Source organism: Papaver somniferum, chromosome 6 (assembly GCF_003573695.1).
Source record: "Papaver somniferum cultivar HN1 chromosome 6, ASM357369v1, whole genome shotgun sequence".
NCBI classification, from domain to species: Eukaryota; Viridiplantae; Streptophyta; class Magnoliopsida; order Ranunculales; family Papaveraceae; genus Papaver; species Papaver somniferum.
The window spans coordinates 679,224-684,456 of NC_039363.1; the positions used below are offsets into that span (position 1 = coordinate 679,224).

Sequence of the window (5,233 nt, forward strand, 5' to 3'; positions counted from 1 at the left end):
ACCATCATCGCCACCACCACCGCCACTATCACCATCGCTGCCACCACCACTATCACCGCCACCACCACCATTACCGCCACCACCACCGCCACTATCACCATCGACTTCCATCACCAATACGACCGCACCACCACCACCTGAATCCTAAATCTTGAACCCCAAACCCTGAACCTTAAGTCCTGAATTTTAAACAATGAATCCTGAATTATGAACAATGCACCCTGAAGGACAATTTCGACTACTTAACTCTCTCTAACGAAAAATCTAACGGAATAGGACATTTTAATATTTTCCCTAACGTCCAGGACATTTTCACGACGATGAACTTCATTTTGGGGCATTTTGCCACTTAATCCTTTACGGAAATTCCATTTAATTTTCTTTGCTTGGATCATGCCGTCAGGGTCATCGGTAGCGCCACGCAATACTGTCCACTGGACATCTTTGCTTGCAAAACAGTCTTCGTATAGACACGTTGTTGGGCGCAGTCAAGGAACCACTGACTAGGTGGGACCAACAAAAAGACGAATTTGAATATAATTATCCGCAATCGTCATCATTGATCGGGAAATAAAATAAACTTAATCATCATCAAATTTCAATAACACTCCATTACTTGATTAATTAACACTAGTAGAAATCAAGATAATCAAGTTTGGTACCGAATTCTTACTCGGGTACATCCATCCATACGTGATACATTAGACGAAATAAATCTATAAAATTTAGGCTTCATCGGACTGCTCGGTTGTTGAAGTGGTTTGGTAGGTGGACCGTTATCCAGCTGACGGCGGATATCCGTTAGAATTATAATCTATGTTGTTGATAAGGTCCAAACGGTGAGACATTTGTCTCAGACCCCCATACGTCGAATCGGCGGTCAATATAGAAAACGATAAATGTAGACCAATATAGCATCCACATTTCTTTAACAGTATCCGATACCGGATCTGATAAACGATAAAACAAAACATTTCGGTTTTATTATTTGTTTTCTTGACAGGCTCTAAAACCACTAGTAGCCAAAAGGGATTGAGGGGTAAGTTGGCTCCACCGCCACCACGAGGAGGAGGTGGGTGTGAGTTGTTGTTGCTCATTGTTTTTGCTGGCGATGGTTCAGTTTTACCAACAATTTTCCTTTTACCCTTTTCAGTATAAAGTTTTCACTAGTGGGTGGGTATCAACACCATGTTCGTTTACACTGCATTTCAACTCCAACATACCTAGGTGACCATTTACTGAAATGAATATGTCAGATCAATCATACTTTGCCAATGGAGTAGTTTCTTTTTTTTTTTTTTTTTTTTGTGTGTGGTAAATCTTAAGAGGAAATAATAATTAATATCGCAGTTGATAAGTGTCATTAGACCGTCTCTAATCGGGGAAGAGGGAATTCCTTAAAAATCCCGAAAATAATAGGGGATGGGGGAAAAATTAAACTGTTTACCGGTCAGGAAAATGCACACCGGTCGTTATAGTGGAATGCGATCGAGCTACTAATAAGCGATCGGGGAAATGTTTACCGGGGATTTTGTTTCCTAATTATTTGATTATGCAGCGCTTTTGGAGTATAGGCGCACATGTTATTATTTCCTCTCAAATCAGTCCACCAATCGGGAAACAGTGTATGGGCCCATATGTTAAAGAGTAAAACTCGATCGGGATTCTTTTTGCAGACCGGGAAACTGAATCTCGATCGTGGTTTTGAATCCCTATCGCAACATTGAATCCGGATTGTTGTTCTGTTTAGCATCCATCCTCACTTCCCTTCTTCACCAATCGAATTCCCTAATATAGCGGGAGAGAAATTGGGTTTTGGGGAATTCCTAATCCCATTGGACATCGCAATTCCCCTATTTAAGGGATCAAATCCCTCATTGGAGATGGTCTTGTGTAGAGTGATATATGACATTTACGACTTAAATCATTCCACGACTTTGGAATTTTTAGGAAGTTAGGTGTAGAGTTATTCTGTGCATTATAATGTAGTTATTTTTAGTGAATTTGTAAAGATGTAATGACTATTGAAAAAGTTACCCAAGGGAGAACTAAACAAAATTACTTTTCTCTTTTGATATTTTTGTTTTTCTTCCCTTTCTCTTTTGTAAAGCACAAATTCATTGATAAAGGAACCGACTAAATTTTTTATCATCTACCTAAGTAACTCACCTAATCTGCTAATCTGACGTGTTTCGGATAGCTAAAGCTTCTTTTATTTAGAATTATATAGAATAAAAATATAGAATCATATTTGAAGTAATAATATCACAGTTGATACGTGTCATTATGCAGAGTGATACATGATATTTACAACTTAAATCATACCACGATTTTTGAATTATTAGGAACTTAGGTGTAGAATTATTCTCTATATTAAGTTTATTTTTAGTAACTTCTGAAGATACATCCTAACTATCGAAGAAATTACCTAAGGGAGAACTAAACAAAACCACTTTTTTCTTTTGACCCGTGAAGTACAAATTCATTGATAAAGAGACCGACCACAATTTTTATTATCTACCTAGGTAAATCACCTGATCCGCTTATCTGACGTGCTTAGGATAGCTAAAGCTTCCTTTATTTCGAATAATACAAAATAATATTGCGGAAATAATTATAGAGTAATATAGCTCACCTAATTAACTTACCCATACATATTTAGAAATCTCAACGACTTCTTTACTCCAAGTTCTAATTTTGCTTAACACTAACATCACCCAGAAAAATTGCCCACATAAAAACAATTCAACTTAGACGCATCTGAAACCATGCCTACTAAAAGACATTAGAAAACTAGTTGAAAAATGTAAATAAAAACAAAATAAAAAGTTAGAACACCTAATTTACTTATCCATTCATATTTAGAATCTCAGCGACTTTTTTACTCAAATTTCTAATTTTACAAAAACAAACACTGACATCACGGTGAAAAATTGAGCACATAAGAATACATCGACTTAGACGTAAGAACACAAGCTGAATGTAGGTATAAGGAACTTAAAAGGTTAAAAGCTCAAAAAAAATCCCCAATTTCCAAAATGGGAAAAATCGTAAATTTTTTAGATATTGCCGTGGTGAAATTTTAACGTCAGTTACGAGACAAAACCATAAATGTGTCATATCTACGTCGTTTATGCGTAAAGAAATGCTAGAATTTCGATCCATAATTCGCTCACATTCCTAATACAAGAAAATCAAAACACATCACAAGCTTCGATAACTCCTACATATACTCCCCCTTCAACCCTCTTTCATCTTCCTCCAAACATTCCGGCGTCCCACAGTCAAAGAAGATCGGAAAGAATTCTGTCTTTCGGTAAATGGGTGGTGGAGAGTTGATTCAGAGACGACCGCAATCGAAATATTTTGGTAGTTGCGTGCCGATGACAACATCTCCGTCCTGTTTTCCGGTTAAACACGAAGATTACTACACTCGGATTCATCGTGCTCCGGGACGTAATAACAGTCATGATGTTGTGAACAGAATTAAAAGAAGATGGAGAAATTTATTAAGAAGATTAGTGTGCCAGAGAAAGATTATGAGTATCTGTGGAGCACCTATGAGTAGTAGTTCTAATAGTAATAAACGATTAACATTTCATTACGATGCTGTTAGTTATGCTCAGAATTTCGATGAAGGATGTCATCACCAAGAAGATCATCAACGTCACAAGATTATTCCGTCGAACAAGAAAAACAACTCCGGCTACAATAATAACTTCATCAGAGATTTCAAAAGCATTGGTTCTACAGCTTCTTGTTCCCGTTAAGGATATAATGTAAGTTCGAGTATTTATTTGATTGAGTTTAAGATCTTAATTCCGGTATTACTCAAAAATTTCATAATGCTTAACTTACAAGGAATGCAACTTCTAGGATTTTGCCCAAAAGAAATAAAGGGTAGCTTGATTACATTTCAATGAATTTCATATATATTCGATTCTTCCATTTTGTCATCTCCAGTCAAATTTCTTAACCAGATTATTTCGCAGTGTATGGTAAGATTTTACATTTAGAGATCAACTGGTCGCGACTGGATAGATTTCCATGTACATGTCAAGGAGTAAATAATTTGACGCGGCGGAGACACCTAAGTGATCGAAATGGTGCGTGTCGCGCAGCTGAGCAACTCAAGTGCTCGGTTCTCAGATTCTTGGAAGAGAATGATAGTTGAATGAGCCAACAAATAGTTGGAACTTGTAGTAATTGTATAACTCAGTAGTGACAATACTTTTGTGGGCTATTCATCCGTGGAACGGAAATTGATGATATTTGGCAGTAAATTAGGTATACTTCTTAACTTATTTTCAGCTAGATTTTGTGTCTTCATCGATTCCCAATGTGATGATATTAAGTCGGTACGAAATCTGCAATTTGTAAAAGAAGCTAGTTTCCCCTAATGTCAGATAGTAAATGTGGCTGACCTTATAACTAAACGGCTACCAAAGTTCACCACCGCCAATCCATACCATTTTCCCTTAGAGTTTATTACAGAAGCTCGAAAGAAATCTTCAAATCAAGTTCACCAATGAACAAAAGTTTTTACCCTTAATTACTATTTTGATCTATTCCACTAATGTTGTTGTATATGTAGTTCCTTAATTATCTTTGAAAAATTATTGTTTCAATTTTGGAAAATAAAAGGTCACTTGAGGCATTCATCACCGTCAGAATTAAAAAAGGGTCCAAGGAGCCAATTAATAAGTCCGTTTAGCTCTGCCTTTGACAACATCCAACTAGCATTTTTTTGAGCTTTTAACCTTTTAAGTTCCTTATACCTACATTAAAAGCTCAACGTAGGTATAACTAGCATTTTTTTGAGCTCAAAATGGGAAAAAGCTTTTTTAGCCTTTACTTAAACGCTCAAAAAAAATGGGAAAAAGCTCAATGTAGGTATAACTAGCTTAAAGGTTTTATTGACCTTCTATTCCAAAATAACCCATTCCAAAAAATGCTAATTAAAAGGTTAATAAAAGCTCAATAAAAGGTTAAGTTATTTTTTACTTAAAAGGTTAAAAGCTCAATAAAATTCCTTATACCTACATTGAGCTTTTATTCCAAAATAAAGAATAAAATTCTAGATGTCTAGAGAAATATTATCGAGGGGAATGGGTTTTAGCCTATTGTAACATGAACTTTCATAAAAGAAACTCTACCTTGTGGATTGGAGATCCCATGATCTTGATTCAAAGAGACAACAAACGTATGTAAAGTTTGAAGTAAAACACTGTAG

The 5,233-nt window shown here is 36.0% G+C and overlaps 1 long non-coding RNA gene across 1 annotated transcript; it reads left to right on the plus strand.

The window, feature by feature from the left end:
* Positions 1-3,156: 3,156 nt before the first annotated feature.
* LOC113286626 lies at positions 3,157-4,428 on the plus strand. The gene is made up of 2 exons (XR_003329384.1): positions 3,157-3,779; positions 3,993-4,428. It is a non-coding gene; the product is annotated as an uncharacterized LOC113286626 (long non-coding RNA).
* The last annotated feature ends 805 nt before the right edge of the window (positions 4,429-5,233 follow it).